The 23,098-nt window shown below is 33.0% G+C and overlaps 1 protein-coding gene across 6 annotated transcripts in view; it reads left to right on the top strand.

The window, feature by feature from the left end:
- LOC100159515 overlaps positions 1 to 23,098 on the top strand; it is a 383,802-nt gene that overhangs the window by 56,554 nt on the left and 304,150 nt on the right. For all 6 annotated transcript variants that reach the window (XM_029487770.1, XM_016801133.2, XM_029487768.1 and 3 more), the window contains exon 3: positions 11,298 to 11,340. The gene's annotated coding sequence lies outside the window, so the exon portion shown is untranslated. The remainder of the gene's footprint in view (positions 1 to 11,297; positions 11,341 to 23,098) is intronic.

The following is a 23,098-nucleotide window of genomic DNA, read 5'->3' as shown; positions in this document are numbered from 1 at the left end:
CTATTATCAAACTTTTAGGTAACAACATTATCTACGCCTTCTCCTTGTGTTTTTTACGATATTTTAATTTTCAAGTGAGTTATGAGCATTTTCAAACATTAATATTTTACATACTGATAACTCACTCAAAAATTAAAATATCGTAAAAAACCAACGAGAGGGCACAGATAATGTTGTTACCTAAAAGTTTGATAGTAGGTAAATTTACTCTAAAATCAAAAATGACGGCACCCTATTGAAACTAGCGAACGAAAATTTGGTATGTCGTATGATTGTAAGACGGAGACAACACATGCGGGTACAACGTCCTCTTAAGTACCTACTCGTATTAAGATCAGTTTAAAGTGTGATACACGTCATGTAGTTATTCAAAAATGCGTTTTATAATATTTATTTATAATTCATTTCATATTTCAGGTAAACGTACGCGGGAAAGCAACATTGTTGTAATAATAATATAGGATATAGTACAACGTGCGGGGAGCCGTCGTATGATTTTAAGAAAATATAAAAACACGTTGTTTTAATCAAAAAAAATAATAAATAATAATATGTCCTTACTCGGTGACTTACCTGCGACATTTTAACTTTCTCTAGGGCACACGGTATGCACACTGTCGTGACGATCGCATCTCGATGATGAGGTCTTAATATCTCGGCGGCTTCTCGCTGGTCGTTTAATACAGCGTATGATATCGTTACACGACGTGCGTTTATATTATATGATAATATTATTAAAATTACGTCTGCACCGCGTAATTAAAAACGCGGGTCCCTCGACCTTCACTTCCCTCGCGGGCGACCCTCGCCCGATCGAACCGTCGACGACGACGTTACAGGGGTGGTTTGTCGTCCCGCGCGATGATCGATTTGAAAATCAGATTAAAAACCTGGACGCGCGTTGGCGTGCAAACGACCAATTTACGGGGGCGCGTCAGACGTAGGCATAGTCTGCTTCTGCTGCTTCTGTTGCTTACACACCGGTAACAAGCAATTTTACGCTCCAACCCGTTGATTGGATTCGTTGCAGGTCTGTGGAACGTGTGACCCGAGGCGAAAACCTCCCCGCAGTCGCGCCGCACCCCCCCTCGTGTTTTTTATTATTATTATTATTTTTTTTAATACATCGACTACACGCCTCGTATGATATATAGGTACCTACTACACACACATTACTGCAGTCGTAATAAGACTGCACGCGCATTTGCAAATGCACACAGCGGTCGCCGTATTATTACGCACTCATTGGTGGGGGGGGGGGGGAAGGGCGTCGAATCGATACGATAATAATACGTGATATTTAATACGGAATGCGGATGATATTCAAAATCGCGATTTCAAACATTTCAACGACAGCGCAATAACACACAATAATATTATCATCTCCGAGAATCGATGATATAACGCGATATTAATATTATGTATAATAATACGCGATATCGTATATCATATATATATATAAATACGTATATAATGTTAATGTCGCCGTCGATATTGTTCAAAACGATCGCCTACGGCCCTATACGATATAATATTATATATAAATATATATATATATAGGTATATACTATATACACAGTATATCGGGTGCAGCGCGAAGTCGTCCAGTGGGGGAGGGTTCGATGGAATTTTTCGATGGATACACACACCCCGCATACATCCTGTGCACACCGTCGCCGCCATCTACGCATTACATAAATATAGTATTCAAAAGGAACGAAATCGTGTACGTTCTCGCCACACATTTTCTCTCCGGACGATTTATTTATTGCACCACGCGCCGGGCCGGCGGTTTACGGCCCCGACCATAAAAACTTTAATGCCGATTTTAGATTTTGACATTTCGCCCGTCTCACGAGTAATCCAGACCATATTTTATGTGCGTGCCATAACGCGTGCCGATTCTATTTAACTTCTATTACGGCGTTTTATTTTGTTTTTTTTTTCGTTTACTGTAAAGTGGACACGCGTATTGTCCACTAGTCGATTGCGTAGGTATACACTCGGGCGGTGACTCTGTTTGGTTAGGATTCCTGTCAACATACAAATTGTATGATAATTATCTTGAAATAATTTCTCATTTAGAGCAGGGCACCTGCGCAAAGCCAACCGGATTTATAATGCAATCAAATTACAAAGATTACGCTCCGTATAGATTATTTAAATACTGACCCTCGCTGTTTTTTGCCCTCGCACTGGTCTAATTGAGTCCATTTTAAACGTATGCACATCGCATTTGCTTAAAGCGCCCGGCGCCAATGTAATTATTTTATCCTCAAAAATATACGTTCTACGGAATTAACGATCCTGTTCTGTAGGATCAAACAAACTTGATAATTGTTATTTTTAACTAATAAAGGGTAATATGTATTTATTATAAGGTCGCGTTGAACTCTGCTTTTAAATATTTTAATCTCAAACTTTATATATGTCTTCAAAAATATTACAGTTTTAAGCGTTTTAAGTAATTTGTTTCAATAAAATATACCGTATCAGCTACCCACGTACCCTAGTAGGTTAATGGAAAAGTATTAAGGTGGCAACTAAAGAAAAAAATATAATTTTCAAATTTTATAGAATTGTGGATAATAACTAATATTTATACGTACCTTGATGGTTGGATGAAAATCTACGAAATTAACGATTTATATGCTATGGAAAAAATTACTTTCAGTATAATACCTGTCATATAGGTAAACTATTAACTATTAATAGTATTAAGCCGATTTGTCTTAACCGTTCGTCCGTTCCACACGTAAATTATTATTTTATTTTGTCTAAAAACTTGGCTTTTAAAATGTTTATAAATAAAGATTAAAAATAATATTATAATACAATATTATTTCAATTAATATTTCGTTAAACAACTGGGAAAATCCATAAAATATTTCAACAAATATAATCATAGAAAAAAAGTTATGTTTGTACCAATACACATATGGGAAGAAATAATGCAAATAAACTTTTATTTTAAATTAACAATGCACAGTAAAACTCAAATATTGAAACAATAAAAAAAGGACTTTATATTATATTTCACGGAAACATTCATGTTCGACGGTTTCAAAATATATGTCAGTTATGTCATATAATAATAATATATTATATATTACATACGACGTGCGCGAATATAAAAAAACCTGACAATAAGTCAACAATAAAATATAATATTATACGATCGCGTGATATTATAATAATATGCTAACGGAAATTGAATTATACGGTCCGAATTAAATGCAAATTTATTAATCAACTTGTAATCAACAGTACGCGTATTATGTATTCAACTGCGAACCGAGAGGACCAAAATGTTTTTGGGCGGTACGAATTTAAAAACGTTCGCGACAACAAAAAACCAAAACAATCGCAATTCCGTGTGGTGGCGTTCCAGAAGAAGAAAACGTCATTAGACTGCGTCGTATAATCACACCGCTCTGCAGTCTAACGCATTTAAAAGCCAGTGTTTACAATAATTAGGTACGTAACGAGTCGGAGATAATCCATAAATAAAAACACTAGTCGGAGGACGTGTAAAAAGCTCGGCGGCGGCACACGCGCGATCATGTCCGTAAACATTTTTAAATAAAATTTCCATCACCGGTTAGGTAAACATTGTCGTGTGTCGGCATGAAAATTACACGATCCTTTTCCCGGGTAAACATCGTCGTCGTCGCGTCACGGACGCCTGAGCCCGTCATACTTTGTGCAGACCTATATAATAATAATAATAATAACAACATAACTTCGCATATATACCTATGCGGAAACACATTGCAAGTGCTGCCTGCGCTGCCGTCGAGTGATTGATAACGTATTTATAACTTTTTTTTCCAACCCCCGCCCGGTAGCATAATATGGACCCCATCCGCTCCGTTTACAATAATCTAATTTATTTATACTTTATTATTATTTTTCATTTAACATGTACTAATATTATACACAATATGAATAAATATTTTTCAAACACACGCAAAAAATAAATATACGTAGAAGTTCGACATAATTACAAAAGTCTGCACGCATATTTCAAGCAACTGCAGCTTGTATCGGTGGAGTTTAAAGTTCTAAATTTATGTAATTAATAGTATGGACTAAATTATATAGAGTTTGATTATAATAAAATATAGGTAGATTATATAATGATAACTTATAAAAAAAAGTTTAATGTCACTATTTCAAAATAATCTATATATATATAAGAATCTAACTTGATTTTGGAGACGAACGAAACCGGTTTGTTTGTTTATTTATTATTGTTATTATTATTATTATTAATTATTTATTTATTTGTTTGCACTTGCATTTTTCCATTTGAAATATATATTATTCATTGAACAAATAATTTATTATTACATTTTTTTCTACCTTAGGTATCTCTATTCTATAGTAAAAAAAATACAATTTACCACTCCAGTGGTTGAACTCAAAATGTAGGATATATAATTTTCAGAAATTAGCAATAACAATAACTACAATATGTAATTATATTATATTATTTGTAAAGCCAAAAAATAGTAATATGTTTTTAAATTAAATTATAAAAAAATAATTTCTTCCGGAGGAAGGTCAGGCTGCTAGTTGTATATAATATATTATCATATTACAACTATATTAAAATGTCATACAGATTAAATATTAAAAAAAAAAGCGGATAAGTGGTTGTCGCTCTGCTGTACAGTAGGTTACAAGTGGGTCATTATATAATGGATTGTTTTAAACTTGAATTCAATGATATAATATCATTGTATAAGAAAAACGATTATGAGCGGAGACAGTTTGTCAGTATTTGGATATTTTATATTGTTATTATTTATTATATCATGTAAGTTGAATTAATATTAAAATATAATTTTTTATTCGTTTCTATGGTGATAAGCAAAGCGTTAGAAATTAAAAACCCATTTTTAGCGGTTTTTCGTAATTTTTCGGTGGTTTTTCCCGTGGCATTAAATTACTATTGATAAAATCGAAAAATGACCTATTTAAAGTACCATCTTGATCCAATTTTATAAAAAATAAGGTACTATATATTGAAATCAAAGCACTCCTTCTGTTAAAAAATCTTGTATACAGGATAAAAAAAATCCTTTCTCCGCTCAGAATCTAAAATAAAAGGATGACGACAACGTACTAATCTATTGATTTATAAAATTGTAAATTTTACGAGGAGTCACTAAACAGTCATAACGTCATAACCTGCATACCGCTTACCCCGCTTACTCGTTTCTCGAGATGTCGACGATTTAATGCTATGAAAACGGAACTGTTTGGTCTTCCCTCAAAATCGAGGTAAATTTTTTGAATGCGTATCTCGTATGCTATATTTTGGAGGTAAAAATTGATTAGTCCCATATCTTGACGCGTTTTGCAATTTTTCTCGCCAGTCGAATTTACATATCGTTATATATAATATTATTATGGCCACAGTGTTTTTTTTAGAGACGCGCGTACTGCGCCCAAATATATTTTAAGTTATTCGTCTTATGTCGCGGTTTTCCCGCAGCTCACGACTCGCCCAAAGGCTACTCTGCGCATTATACACGGAAGTTCGATCGTTATTCCGCAGGCCGTCGTATATTCAAATCAGACCAGGTCGACTGTACAATAATAATAATGATGACGACGATGAAAAAATACCTACCAAATACGACCGACGACGACTTCCGTGGAGATGACTATATAGAACGGGCCAGAAAACGGAAATTGAATGAACAAACACTCGCACGCGTATAATACAACAATATAAGTATAATATAACAATACGCGCGACATAAATTCTTTGTCAGGCTCAATTACGAATCGTTTTTTTATGGGCGTTTAAGCTCACCGACGACCCCATTCCGAGTGCGTTCCCGCGCACTTATCGAGTGTTTTATTGTCGTCTTGGGCCGCGGCGGCGGTGACAAATTAGTATATTATTATAATGTACGCACGTCGCACATTACGCACAGTGTGAGGCGTAATATTCGTGTCGATGCGGAGGAGTGGAGAAGTGCGAGGAGGTGAAGTCTGGGGGCTTTTGTCTCGCTCGGCTGTTAATCGTAAGACGCATATATTATGTAATAATTATGTAGAGGTACTTAAATTATTATTATAAACGGTGAAATTTCCACATTATTACGAAGTATCGTCGTCATGGGAGACAGGAAAAAAATCATCGTATTACAATATGTATTCGTGAAACAATCAAATTCGGTTCAATAGTTTGTTTTGGTTCTCAAAAATATTTTGTTATTTAATAACATAACTATTTCAGCTTTAATTAATTTGAAGTTTTACGTATAAATGTGTGAACAAATATGGAGAATATTGAACTCAAATAATTGTTGAATTTACTAAGCAAACCTATAAAAATCAGGCTTTTAGTGAAATGTTCAAATGTTTGCATCATCCCGTAAAAAAATTGTTAATAATAAGCATCAATAGTGAATAACTCAGAAAGTACCTAGTATGGCTAGGAGTATTATAGATATATATTTTATTGGTACGCAGTCTTATATAGACATCGTCAAATTTAGTTATTGACAAACCTAGATCTATTTAATGGCAAATATAACATTGTTTTCAACGGTTATAAGTAATTTTGTTGTAATTCAAAAAAGATATTATTAGTGAAGAATTGGTACTTTTCACCATTATTTATGTTATTATTATTTACTACGCACGGTGAAAAATGTCAAGTAATGTATATTAATTTTTAAATTTTAAGCTATTATATCTATATATATATTAAATATATATATATATATAGCTGAACCCGAGCACTTCGTTGCCCATTAAGTGTACCAACTATATGGGACTCAAACTTTGTTCAATTCGTTATTTAATATTCGGTGTATGGTTTCAAAATTAAGCAGCAGTACATTATCAGGTAGGCAATCTACCTGCGGTAGATCGCGGACCCCGTGCTGTATGTACGTTAGTGTATGATTTAACTCTAAAATATCAAAGTTATACCAAGTTTTTCGTATTCTACCTATGGTGGATTGATATAATCAATTAATACAAAATCCCAACCTAACCTAACCGTACTAAAATCAGATGAATAAACGCAAACGCATACAAAAAAATTCATTCACATCGGTCTAACCATTTAGGAGGATTTTAGTCACAACACACGTACAGTAGAATTATTGCGCTTAGCAACACATTCTGCGATTCATTTTTATATTATATGAAATCAACAAACATGCCCGATTAACTAATAGCAACCAATATAATAATATAATGCACTGTTGCGCCACTGTTGTATTTTTGCCATACAGATTTGAGGTTTCTTACCTTTCCGGTGGATTTTTTTAAAATTTTATTTCGTAAAAACCTTCTCCTGGCAGTTACGAGCATCTTAAAAAAATTTGAGCCAAATCGGACCAGCCGTTTTAGATTGATGAATTGTTATACATTTTTGTCTCCATTTTTATATATACAAGATTAATTGGAAAAAATTTAAACGAAATGATGTAACACGTTATAACTTATAAGTAAAGTAACATCGTTACAGTAGGAGTCTATACCTAACCTATAGGTACCTAACTTGTTACACTTACTTTCATTGAACACTGAAAATATGTACCTGGTACATTTTGTTTAGCATATTCAGTAATAAGAAATTTAAGCTGTTTTGAACAGTTGATATTATGTGTTTTACCTATTGTATAAAAAAAATCAAATTTAACCATTCCTAAATTAGTCAGTCTTCTTCCCAGAGGTTTAATCTACACACAAACATTCATACTAAGCTGAACCCGTGCACTCCGTTGTCCATAAAAAATTGCAACTTAAAAAATTATGAATGTTCAACTGTTTTTGGGTGTAACTTGCTGCAATGTTCAATAATTTGATTTGGTGCTAGCTTGTACCTGATCTGCCTAAATAACCAATGGAAACCAATCTATATATATAAAAATGAATGTATGTGTGTCAGTGTGTGTGTCCATATTACCATGGCAACCATTTATATATTATTTTGAGATTTTCGTCGGTGTGTGTCTCCGTATTACCACGGCAACCAAATATATATTATTTTGAAATTTCCGATGGAATGTTTTGTATATAAATGGTTGCCATCGTGATATGTAAAAACAAATTATTCATATATCGTTGGTATTTTTAATGGGCAACGTAGTGCACGGGATCAGATATATATATAGATTAGACGTCTTTTCAGAAGATAGGCTAATTTAAAAAGGGAGAGGACCAACATCGGGAGGTGCTCAAACAGGAATTTTGAGATTTCCTATGGAAATTTTTGTTTATAAATGGTTGCCATGGGTTTTGAAGCTATTATAATAATAATTATTGGTTGCCGGGAAACGAAGTGCACGGGATCAGCTAGTAATAAATAAATACCAATTTCTACTGTAGACTGTAACCAATGGCAACTATTTAAAAAATAAAATTTCTAATTTCCATCGTGAACCTCAAGATCCCTGTTTGAGCACCTCTTTAAAATGCGAATTTCGAAAAATCCTTTTTTAGTGCGCCTATACATAGTAATAAGTACATTTACTGAAAATTTCATATCCATAACTTCAGCAGTTCCGACTAGGCGATGATGAATCACCCAGGACAAGTATTTTTATATATACAGATATATATATATATAAAATCCAAATACCACTGACTCACAGATCACTGTATCTCAAAAACTACTCAACGTACGAACTTGAAATTTGTTATAGTGGTTCCTCTAATACTTTAACCGTGCAATAAGAAAAGATTTGCCGAAATTCGCCTTTTAAAAATGTGCTCAAACAGGGTTACAACAGTAAGTTCTGAACTAATATAATATCTGAAATCGATATATAATATATATGACGTATATTTATACATAATTACATAATATTACAAATGATTGTTTGTTTAGACTGTTCGTACGAGAACCCATGTCAAAAATGTTTAAACTTTGAAGGCCTACGTCATTATATTTTCTACCGCCACGCGCGCCAAAAAACATCGCTTACAATAATGTAGGCACATAACATATTATGTAAATATATTACGTAGGTATATAATATAAGCAATAAGTAACGCTTATTTTTTATTTCCCGTATGTGTGTGCTGCAGCTCTCTCGACTTTGGAAAAAACGTGAAGTGTTTTAAACGCAGAGCAGAGAATTTAATATCACTATTTTTCACGTGTTTACACCGCGGGCGCAGTACACACATATACCCACCTACACGCGTTATGTGTTTAGTGCGCGACGTGTTTTTATATATTTTTCGCGTGCGAAAAATATTACATTACCATCTGAACACGTACAAATCAAAATCAAAGTGGTTTTGTCGGGAAAAATTTACGTCCGGGACTTATGTCAAACGTGTTCGTACCATCCGCGAGCAAAGCATATTATGTCGGTACGTTTATACTTATATACATAGGTACCCATATGGAATGTCGTTGTCTCAGTCTATCTCGCATTTGCGCCCAAAATATTATTTAATATTATCGTCACATCGCGGCATCCGTCATATATTCAATGCACACTAACCGTCGTATATGTTATTATCGTTTTTACAATATAATGTTATCATCAGTCATCGTCCAATGTCCGAGGCGATGAACATTCGTGTACGGCATCCACCGCAGTGGCGCACGCAGATAGGGGTAGGGTTCTAGAAGGTTCTGACCCCTATGGAATTTATTTTTTCTGTAAAAAAATCTTGTTTACCCCCATTTTGAAACACACAGATCACTTGTTGGTCATTTTTAATTGATACATTGTTGAATATGACGAAGACATAGTTTTGTTTTTTTTTTTTTTGTTGATTTAGAACAATTCTAAACGTCTGCCATAATCGATGGTATATCGTCGTCCTTCGATTACCACGCGTTCATTACTGCTCGGAGAGGTTCTATAGATTATACCACGTTAAACACTGTAATTGAAGACTAAATTTGAGAGTAACCATTGTATAAAAATCGTTTAGAAAAAAATAATTTAAATAATTTACTGAGGTAAAACGCTAACCAAACTAAAATCGCTACTAGGCCATCCGGTATGGGCCGTCGTGTGTTGAGACGTTTTGAAATAATTAGAAAACAATGACACAATACCTATTTTCCGAAGTAGGATTTATCAACAACAAAACCGTACTGTCCCTCGAACGTATGTGATTTTATATTAATGCGATTGTTCCCATCTCCCATATTTTATTCGAAAAAAAAAAGAATTTTAAATGAAATCACCCATTATTATCGCGGGATGTTTAAAAACATAATAAATGTCGAATGCTCGCGTGGGTACTATACAGCTATTGCCGGGAAAATTGGAGATTGAGTCATGTATGAGATCCGCGTTAAGGCAGGAAAAAAAGAGGACGAAAAATTGAGATGCACGAAATTCGTAGAACGCTGCGGCGAAAACGCGTGTATTTGATGTGAAAGCAATCATCAATCTTTGTGTTTGAAAAACGATTCTGGTCAGAGCTCCGTTTACTCGGCAACGGTCAAGCTTTTGTCTTCAAAAGGGTACTTGATAATATTTCTTCACTCGTTTATATCGATGCCTTTCATGGTTTTATCGAATATATCGCCATAAAAATGCGAAAGAAAGGACGTATATACATATATGTATAGCGATTCTACCTGCAGCGTTTAAAAAAAAAATATCACCACCATATTCTGTATACTTTTATTCAATGTCTGATATTATTTTTGAGTGATATTTATTTAGAATAGGCGTCTCGACACGACCCGTTTAATACATCGATCGATCCTTTCCGGCGCGGCTGTAATATTATTATATCCGTAAATACCTAATTAAGAATTAAAAACACTGGCTGTATAATATTTATTTGATTCGTTCGATTTTAATCGGAAATTTAAAGATCGTGTCCGTCGGTCGTTGAATATACTACTTGTTGATGTGCTGTAGTACATTTTATTTGCAGTATGCAAAAAGATGGTAATAATTTAATAAAACTTTCGTGCGGACATAATAGGTTATCTCCCCATGAATGAATTTCAAACAATGCACAAACAATTACCCTTGTTATTCAGTTAATTACTTCATTTGATCTCTTATATAGTTTGTATAATTGTATTTTTCTTTTAAGTAGATACAACTTGAAATTATAAAATAAACAAACTACGGAAAAAAAGGTTAAATGTTTATCTATATATAAATATATGTATACAATAATTATGTATTTATATAGAATAAAAAAGGTTACAAGAGTTTATAAGAACTGCAGGTCATCGGTTCATTCGACTGATTGTCAAAATCGTTATTATTATTATTCATAATATAATATTAGTGAACAAATTTTTAATAGAAAATATTTTTATTTTTCAGGTTATGCGTGCAGATTGGCGACGTAGTTTTAACCGTTAAATAGGTAAAAATAATGTTTAAATTATTTTAGTATAGCTATAATATTATAGTTCATAGGTACAACGAGATGGTCTTATTATAAGTTATAATTACTTCCCGTGGATTAGTGACGCGTTTTAAGTTATGGCCGAATATCGTATAATATAAATGTGACGTTTATTCCAGTTATGCTCATTAATGGGTGATACACATTCAGATATAAAACCATAAATTGTAAACACAAACCATGATGTAATGGACTGATGATTACATCAGTGCGTAAAAAACACTATGCATACAAAATATATTATGTTCGTATTTAGATATTATACTGCGTATGGTGTTACAATAAATTTACCAGTCCATTTTTACGCACGCCCCAAACGTGTGCATTTCGTGTGACATATGAAAATAATATAATATATCGTATGAAAATCGTTAATGGAGCGAAAGATACACAGCACATTACAACTGATAATATTACTGTTTTTGAACTCTACTAAACCCGAAAAGCTGAAAAACTTCAACCATAATTTCACATTGCAGAAACTTTAAATCCTTTAGACGATTGTTATTATATATCATACCATGTGTAATGTGCAGTATTACGTCGTAAATTGTAACCGTTAGATCTGATTGTTATATAAATACTAAACGTTAAGTCAACCAGACAAATTTTTGTATTTGGTTAAACCGTCCCGACATCATACTTAAGGAATTTTTTAAAGTACAAAAATAAACTCGTACGACAATTATTCTAAAAAAAAAAAAAAATATCGATGTTACGTGATTAAAGTTTCCCTGTGAAAAATATAATTACCTACCAAAATTTAGAAAATATATTTTGAAATAAAAAAATGGAAATGTTTTTAATTGATTAGTTAATATTTTGGTTTATTAATTACTACGACTGCTTTAATCACCTAATTAATTAATGGGCTTCGAAAGAGGTTAGGCAATATTATAATAACAATTCATTCAAAACATTTAACCACGGTGGGTGGTATATATCAATTTTACCACTAGCTCGCGTTCAAGTAAAACGATAAATAATATTTTTACTTCTTTTCGCGTGAAAAAAATTACACAATACGCTACTCAAGTTAAAGAACGCTTTTGACAACACTAGTATATGTCATCAAGTCGAATACACGACTAAGGTCCGAAGGCTGTTTGTCACTCGCGACGACAAAAAAAAAAAAATAGAAAAACAATTGTTATTCCGCGCGAAGAGCACTGCAGAGCGCATCGGAAAGACGAATATTTATCATGTCATTTCCAATAGTGACGTTATATTATTATTATTATTGTTCTCGGTTTTGTACTTTGTCAGCAGGTCATCCCGCAGTCCTTTTGGTCTTCTTCTTCTTATTCTCGAATTTATTTGTCCGTCTCTTATTTGTATATTATATATATATATATATATATTTTGTTTTTCGGACACGCACTGCAAAGAGAAGAGAACCGCCGCCGTCTTTTTCTCTCGGTTTTTCCCCTTTTCTTTTCTTCTGTTTTCGTTCTCTCCTATACTTCTCGTGTCTTTTCCCTCTTTCTCCAAACCCTCCCTCCACTCTCTCACTACTACTACTACTACTACTACTACTACTACTACTTACTACTACTACTACTACTACTACTACTACTACTACTACTGTTTTTCTTTTTAATTTTTTCTCCCGACGCCCAAAGTGGTATTCCGTAATATTTGGACACGGGCTTATTGCGTATTCGTCGAGCGTGCCGCCGTACACGCCTCGGCCAGAGTATAACCTCGATAATATTTCCAACAGCTCGGCGGCACGTACCGAACAGAGAAATTCATGCTCGACACACACGCATTACTGATGTGTTGAATGTAAAAACGGGCTTGTTTCCGTACGCTGACCAAATAAATAGTAAATTTTCTCCGTACGGTGGGCTGCCAACACGGCGGGCGGCGAGATCGGACGGAAAACGCATCACAGATGTATGTATCATGTATGCACGTTCAAACGAGGCTTCGGCTCGAGCTCGATATCATATTAAATTCATCTCTTACGTCACGACGTTATAATAATAACGCGGCCCGAGTGCTGCAATATTATTATATAATATTTTATAGCTGTCGGAAATAGTGCTAAGCCCCCAAAAACATAATATTATCTTGAATACCGCACAGCCCTTGATGGTGGTCATACCGATGCAGTCTTGCGACAGCAATCGTTTCGACGGGCTCGCCATAGGCGTATTTACGATTTTGGCGTCTTAGGTATACATATTTTGGCGCCCCTTTTTTTCATAGTCTCCTTTTACTCATTGCCACAAACCACTTTTAGGCCCCCTCTAATTAGAAAATTTACTTTTTCTCTCCGTTAAGAGTAATACCCTAAAATGTCTATTTTCCTCCTCATTGTACTTATGCTTTAGAAATCATTTTTATATTACCATTACCACCACTCCATTTATAATTTTAAATTTTAGTCTTTTTTTCTTCTTAATTGTACCTATTATGGGCTATGGCCTATGACAATATAATAAAATATATTATATTTATAATATATAATATATACAATATACATATGGGTATATGTATATAGAAATATAAAAGAAATAATAAGAAAAGATATGGGTTATTACTTATCAGTTATCACTAATATAATTTATCAACAAATCCAATAACATAAAAAAATTAATTATTTTTAATTTGTTATAAATTAACTTTGAAAATAATTTAACCTCTATCGACGGCGCCCCTTTGAGAGACCCCCTAAATACGCCACTGGGGCTCGTCGTCAGGTTACGCCACAACGGCGATGGTCGATTTCGTGATATATACCTATCTAGACCCTACAGTTAGGCTTATTTCTCTGCACACCACGTCGAAATTTAATCCACACCACCGTTATAAATAATAATAATAATAATAATAGTAATAATATTATGTCAAATCATGGCTGCAGATTGAAAACGCATTCGGTTCGGACCAAAGGAGCGCTATCGGTCTTGTACCGTAGTTATTCAAGGGCGCCGCGTGGGTTACCGCGGTAAGACCGGATATCGATGGGCGGGAGTGCGTGGGGATAAGCTACACTGACCGTGTTCGAAATTGACGACGAACAGGGTACCTATAGTCTATACTGATACCGCACCGTGACCAGGACACTATCGACGTCGTCGGGTCGAAACCAATCGGATTTCGATTTTATTAGTCGGGAAATTATTGTTCCGTCCTCAGCTCCGGTCGTCGCTTTTGTCTGGGAATTACGCGGCCCGTAGCGGTATTATATAGATGTAATACACATGCACACACACACACACACACACACACACACACACACACACACACACACACACACACACCCAGAATATATATATATGGCACTGTACACGCGACCGCACACAATGACGTCTAGGCAGGCACAGTGAGAGACGACATTGTTTCCACCCGCCCAGCACAATATTATATCTTCGAAGTTATCTCTTTGTAGTGTCGCTTGTGTGGGTGCGTGCACCGCGTACGTATATAATATATAATATACTATATCTGGCTTATTATCCTTCTCGACTTCGGTTCCTCTGTCCTCGCAATGTAACAATACGATATATAATGCGTATGTCCAAAGTACAGCTATCGCGATAGAGACAGACCGATGATACACATATTATTGGCGGACGTAGTTGCGGCGGTCGAATGATTTCTTCATCGTTGTGCGGGTGTGGGGGGAGGCTGATTTTTAACATACCTACACGCTATTCGATCGTTAAAAATATAATTTATGGTTACCATTTTAAACCGTCCACGGTTTGTCCGAGTTGTCGTAAATATCGGTGAAGGGTCACGGGGGAGAGAACATATCCTCCTCGCATCACCACCCGTTTGACCGGTACTATATATTATGTAAGACGTGACGCGTGTAAAATCATAATATTATTGTAAGTTGTGCAACGCTGGGGCACAGATAATTGGACTCGGAACTCGTGCCCATAATAATTATATAGTGCCCACATTGTACGACGATTCCGGGAATTAATGTAATATGATATGATGTTGCAACGATCCGTGGACATCTCCTCTTCAACTCTCAATCGTCGGGCACATATTTATTATATTGTAATAATGATGTCATTATACGCGACTCCGTGTCGTACCGGCGGCGCTGACCCTCGAGCCGCCCTCATTCGACTTCATAATAATACTTATTTATTGTTGTCATACACGTCGCGAGTGACGGTGTCTTTTTCTTTTCATCTCGTCTCGTATCAATATCAATATTAATATAATGTATCGCAATGCAGCGACATAACATATATTGTCATTATTATTATTATCGTGTACTACAACTGCAACTGTCGTGTGCAACGGTAGCGTGTTTATTTCTCGACGGCGTAGAGTTCAACCGTATACCCGATTTCCGAGGAGTATAATATTTTTATCGAGTCCAATACATTTTTTTTTAATATTGCGACGAGATGCATTGCATCCATCGCACGACGCGCGCCGCGGCGCTCGAGTGTTCGGCTTTGTAATAACAATATTATATTATATATTTTATAATATTAAGTTGATGTTTACCAACGCAGGCTGTTAGTAAATTTAAACTGTTGCTTTCTTGACACTTTAGACTTTTATAAGTCAATAAGCCGGCAATATCGAATTGCACAATCTATAATACACCATTTGTAAAGCTTAATGTTGTTATTGTTATTATTATTAATGCGATCAAACTTATCATAAAACAGGGTATAAGTTGTATCGGGATTTTTATAATGTCCACGTACCCATTGTCGTTTATGAAATAAATTAGTTTAACCACGGAACAACGTTGTTTGGTAAAAAAAAAAAATCAATGAAATCCTTATTGAATTACTATGGGAAACGGAAAGGTGTTACTGAAAGGTTCTTAACTCTGCTATTTGATAAACTGTATAAACTAACTAGCAACTACCATTATTGTATATCCCTATAGGTATATATACAAATATATGATATATTTTGATGAATATGATAATTTTAATTCTTGTAAATTTAAAACCGAGTAAAGCTATAGTTTAAATACGGATATGATAATTATTCTATAACGTTATAAAACGTTTGTAATAAAACAAATCATAATAATTGCTATTATTACATAAATTAATAACGTTGTTGTCTAATAATATAGTATTTTGTAATTTGTATCGGCATATAAGGGAATTTGAATTAATATAGTTTGCTTATATAATTATATATGCTTATATCTATTAGCTGAAAACAATTTTAGCTTCTATAAAATATAAATTAAATAATTTCAATTTTTTCAAAGGTCCACTGACAATTAGGTAGGCCAAAAAAAATTTCAGCCAGCCATTATTATGTACTGTACTTTAGAGATTAGGGATATTATTACAAAAAAACATTTTTTTTGCTACGCTCGAAAATTAGAATATTTAAATTTTCTATCTAATATAATATTATGAATATCGTATACCTAATAATACTAAGTAAGTAGGTACTTAAATTATTTAATTTAAAATATTTATAGACACTATAGTATTGTACCTAAAACCGTTATATATAAAACAAAATATCTTGAAATCCTCAGTCATACATATTATAATATTTATAATACAAACCAAACATTTTTATATTGCATTTAAATAATAATATCGCATGGCCATAGTGGCCAATACTTAAGACCAATTAAAAATTAAAAAGATTATTTTTGCTCAGCGCAGAAAAATGATAGTCATGCCAATATGCAATCTTGATAAATTGTAGGTACTTATGCATAAAATTACCCTGCGTCCCTGCAACACATCAAATGACGCCCCTGAATTTTTTTTTCTAATTTTATGGTATGACATTTGGCATTGAATGAGACTGACACGATTTCAGTTTGCCACATTTTTTTTTACACCAATATTAGATTCAAAGTGTAGTGATAAATGTTTGGGTTTTACAAAAATGTGTTAAGTGTTTGTGACTTTTTGTTTATTTGTGTACACATTTTACAGTATATAAAAAAAAGGTCTATCTTCAACATAGAAACAGGTCACTGGTAGAAAATTGAACCTATTTATTACATTTGAAGGTCAAAGCAAACTATGAAAAATGTAGATGGACCTAATTGTTTTTATAATCTTTCTAAGTTCAAAATTTTAAGAATTTAGTCAAAATCACGAAAATATATTATAGATGATTCTGTAGTTAAAAGTTCACAACATATTTTTATGAACCTAAGGCTTGAACATTTAATTTAAGATTCCTAGGTCCCTCAAAAATGTTTATTACAGAAACCTAAAAATCTTAAAAAAACATATTATGCACAATTCATTATTTATTAAAGACATTTATAATATTTAAAGTTTAAATATTGTTGTAATATTGGATATTTAAACGAAAAATAATGATTTCAGTTGTTTCGATGTTATTTAAAAAATTATTATTTGAAGGGGCTTAAAACTTTTCACCATTACGTAAATCATTATTTACCATACACAATGCAATTTCCAAAGTATTTAAATTAATTTTAAACTATTTATGTAACGAACAACTCGTTGTGAGGTACATCGGTATTGACTTTAAGTTAACGACAGCTATTAATGTAATATAGGTATATTATTATATGATGAAATTTTTGAAATGGCTTTGGGTGAAAATCGGTTATATCTAATAGAAAAATAAATTATTCATAGCACTAAATAAACAATAAAATATTATACTTATGAATAGGAAATATATAAGTTGACATACCATATTCTCCATTCAGAATATCATTTTTTGTGTACAACTATTTAAATGATTTATCATTGAATTAAAATTGTACAAGTCTCAGATATAGTCACTCAATGCGATTCTTAACTTTTTATATCAGCGTAACGCCTACACAGTTTTACAATTTTCACTTGGTACCACTTGACCAAATAGCCTTATTTTTTATTATCAAAAGTGTAGGTATACCTACGTTATTTTACATGTATATGATTTTATTTTATTATAATATATAAACTACAAAATAAGTATTTAGTACACAAAAATAAAACGAAACAATATATAAAAAACAAATATAGTAATATTATTACTTATATTGTGATTAGTATCAAATAAACTAAATAATATTTAATGTGAATTATGATCCGTTCCATTTTTTTTCTAAAGATAAATTTTCCTCACGTACAACCTTTGAGTTTTTTGCTTACCACAAGCTGAGTTCCGTCTCATAAAATATTTGTTTCGTCCTTAATATACAGGTCCATGAAGTTGGCCGTACAATGTGAAAATTTTTTCAAAAGTTGTAGTATTCAGTTTATATTTAAAACTCATTGATATATATTTTATGATCACACTAACCGACATTATATATTATACTCAATGTGTATTATTATATGGCAATTATAACACAGGCATTGTTATACGCAACGCATTAGCGTTTATATAATAGTTATTATCAAATATTAACAATCTCATAAATTGAGTATATGTTTAGCAATACGCACAATTATGCAGATTAATGTAAGGCTCAACCCGTTAAATATAAACAAATAAAAATATAAATACAATACTATTATGTTTTTGTACGTTATTCACACAATTAAAAACCCGTGATTAGTCGACAAAAAATTTTTTTTTTAAAATACTACATCTCGATTTTGAACAACAATTAGCCTAACCAATATATTTTAATTATTAAGCCTCGACGTGTTATACTGACGCGTGTTTATGCAACATAATATTGTTGATGTCAAATAACAGTTTTATTTTTTGGTTTTTTTCTTTTTGGTCTATAACGCCGTAATTATATCTTTGTTTTATCGGTTCGCAGACTATTATAACAACTTAAACAAATATATAATTTTGTTCATCGGTATATTGCGTACACGTGATCACGGAGTAATTTATGGATATATAGCAATAGAGTTTTAACGAACGAGGAGTGACAAAGCCTTTGACGGAATGCACCAATTATTAACTGTGCACCAGCTATAGTCGTATGCACACGAATATAGTATTGGAATCGGAAAAATATTATTATATAATGATATTATTATATAACAATTATTATTATTGATAGTAATTGTCGATATTATATTGAAATGCGTGACAAAATCACGTATACACAATATTTTGTATTCATATAATATTATTAGCGCGGGTAACGCTTTTATATTATTATCGACATTGTTACGGCGTTTATTTTCAAAGAGAGTTCGGAATGTTAGAGGGTTACAAGTATAACAGTTGCAGTAATACATAATAATATTATGACAATAATAATAATAATAATAATAATAAAAGTATTCATCAATGGAATATTATTATAAGTTGGTTTGCCGTGTCGTCGTTTCTAATGATACACCGAAGTTAACGACGTCTTGCTGCACACACACACTCACGCACAAGGTTTATAAAAAATAAATAAAAAACGTTTTCGAAAACTTCATCTTATCCCCCGCAGTGTGTTACGATTTTACTATGTATATAATATATTATTATTATTCTTTTCGTTCAGACAGTCAATTTAGTAACCGCAGAAGATTTCCTTGTTATTATTGAACGACCAAAAGAAGAGAGCAATACATTATCATCCTCGTCATCCCCACCCCCTTTGTGCGGCCATACCCTTCCATCCCAGCCGACCAGGAGCCGCTGTATATTCTTTATATCGTGGCCGGGGGCCCGTGTTGAATATTTACCTCGCCGGCTGCAGCACGCGCGGGGATGCCATTTCCTCTCCCCCCGCCACCCCCTAGCCGCTCGTCTTCTTTCGTCGCATACTTAATGCACGACGTTTCGTCTATATACGCTTTTTTCCTTCATATTTTTTTTTATCTCTCCGTACACATATATATATATACGCGTAAATAATCTTGCACCGTGACCGAAAAAAAAAATAAGTAAAGGGGGAGAAACCCGGCGGGAAAGAGCTCGCGAGAACTTTCATATATTTATATACAAATATAACCCCACGCCACCGGTGTACACCTCTACCCGTACTTAGGCGTAAGAGCGGTGGAGGCGGTGGCTGCGGCAACGGTTTCAGCGTCTTGACAAGCGGTCGGCGTTGAAATATTCAGCACATCATCTATTTGATTGCGACGCACCTGTTCGGTATAGAGCATGTGAAATAAAAATTTCATGTATGCACGTGGCGAAAAAAAAAAAAATTATTATTCAACATAACCGGAACTATCTAGTGGTCTAGATGATTTATTGCTGTTTATATATTTTTGAATTTTTCAGTTCCTTTTTTTCTTTCGTTCTTTACGTGTTCATAAATATTCACGTCTGCGCGCAGAAACGACCGGCAAACAATAGCAGTCAATATGCGTAATAACATACACACACACATAACGAAACGACTTTGATAAATTATAACTATACCCACCCGTGTTAATATTATATAAATCAGAACAATCATAGAGACTGATTTTACGCGAAGCTATAATATTATCGTTTTCGGTTGTTTCGTCGAGCCTATTAGAAGTCTTGATGTATTATTATATTATTATCAAGTCTCAATTATTAGGAATTAATGGGGTAATATTATTATCGTACGAGATAAATACGTGTCAGACAATTATAATTTATAATACACGTCATTATTATTATAACATGCATGTAAGTCTGTTCCAGTTTAACATTATTATTATATTATAATATTATCAATAATTCAACAATCCGGAATTTGTATACAGTATTGATATTGTTTCAACTGAAATAAAATAACATTAAATAAATAATTAATACGTGGATTTAGGGTAATATTGTGTTATTTGCAAATATGTTGAATTTACATCGTATTTTAATCGTATTAAAAAGTGTTGTGTTAACTTCACAATGTAAATGAATCAATGAATTAGATATTATGTAAAAAAAAAAGAAAGATCAGGCATGGTGGGCTTAATCCGAAATAAGATTAAAAAACAGTAATTGTGTCTATACAATTAATGGAAAATTTACTACGGAGAGAATGCGGACTGAGGAAAAAATTTTAAATCAATTTAAATAAAATGACCGGTAACACTCTTGAGAATGTTCGAAATTATTGTGGGAAAAGACGTCGAGGAATCCTATCGATAAAAACAGAAGGGTGTACAAAGCAAAACTGTCCTCAACGTCACAGTGAATTAAATAAGGAATAAAAGTATAAAATGATTACACTTTATCGGCTGAAATAATGTCAAAAGGAGGGGAATAAAAACATTTAAAACGTCCATCGCCGTTGCATTATTCATAAGAGAATTTCAATTTATATTCGTATTGCGTTTGTGTTCGGGTTGCATTGTGATCCATTTGACGGTCGTTTATTTTGGGACGTTTAAACAAAAAAAAAAAAAAATCAATTGATTACTCAAAAATATCCGAAAAGATTTTTGTATTTTAATTGATGTTTTTTAGGACACCGTGCACTTATTAGGCAAACATTCGGAATGCTAAATGAATCACTGCTATACAATTTCCGCATCTGGAAATTCAAACACGAACGTATGCAAAACATAATATGTGTATAATATTAATTATTATATACGTGAGGAAATCGTATTTCATAATAGTCGTATCAGAAATTTAGAAACATAAAAAATACATATATCGAAACTGTTGATAACTATTTGGTACTCGCGACGAAGATTTTCCATATTTCCCATATTTTCCTATCTCACTAAAATAACCACATATCCTGGACGACCCTACGATATTTACTTGTGGGTATATATATTATTGTGTGGTGAATAATAAATAAATAAAATGATTAAATGTGATATGAAATCGAATTGTTCCGAAATATTCTGGCTGGGTACTATAATACACGGTTAATAATTATTGTGATATTGAATTGTGAATATTTGTTCGTTTCTCCTGCCGTATAATGTTAAGCAAAATAATAAAATATTTTTCAACGGTATTATATTCATTAAACTGCCACGTGGCTGTAAATATTATTATATTTATAAGGAGTCCATTAAAAAAAAATTGTCTTGTTGATCGTTACTCGCAGACTCGCAGCAGAATTCAAACAAATTAAACGAAAAAAAAAAAGAATATTTATATATCTGCAGAGTTGCGGAGAACGTTTATGTATAGAAATCCAAGAAATTGTAGAGTTTCAGATAATGGAGGTTAGTCCTTTGATGTTATAGGTACCTTTCACCCCATGTCCGTAAAATGCCGTTATGACACTGCGACGTCTTAAATGATTTTTCAATTATTAACCGTTTAATATAGTAATCGTAAAAAACTGCAGTGATAACCTATTACAGTGATAAATTGTGTACGATTGCGTTCGTTACCGTTTTATTCATACGTTTCGATTCAATATTTTACGAGGAATTATTTCTGTTAACCATTCATATTAAAATACAATAATCATATGATACAGTATACCGTGCAAAATGTCAAATTTTTAAATGCACGGTAAGAAAATATAAAATGAAAAAAAGAAAAGAATTTCCAATGTAAAATAAAGCAATTTTTCAATTAATTGTTATTTTGTCAAATTTATTTGTCATTTCTGCAAGATATTTACAATCTGTAGGAACAATAATCACACTGTGCTGTGAGTAATTATTTATGTATCTGAATCGTTTTCACGGAAGTCCCGCTTGGTTAAATTTTTCTTTGGGGGAGGGGGGGATTATTAGTTTTTAAGTCGTATATATCTAGCAGATTGTGACACAAGTTGCATTTAAATGTCTTGGGGGTTTACCACACTAGTTATCTTATTTCTTAGACAAAATAATAGTTATCTGGGTTACAAGTTTCTAAATTGTCGTCGTGTTTTGTCTCCAATTAATACTATTGGTTCATTCGTTTGGTTTTTATCAGT

Source organism: Acyrthosiphon pisum, chromosome A1 (assembly GCF_005508785.2).
Source record: "Acyrthosiphon pisum isolate AL4f chromosome A1, pea_aphid_22Mar2018_4r6ur, whole genome shotgun sequence".
Classification (NCBI taxonomy): domain Eukaryota; kingdom Metazoa; phylum Arthropoda; class Insecta; order Hemiptera; family Aphididae; genus Acyrthosiphon; species Acyrthosiphon pisum.
Note: the sequence above shows the minus strand (reverse complement) of the source record. Positions and strands in the feature narration are given on the sequence as shown.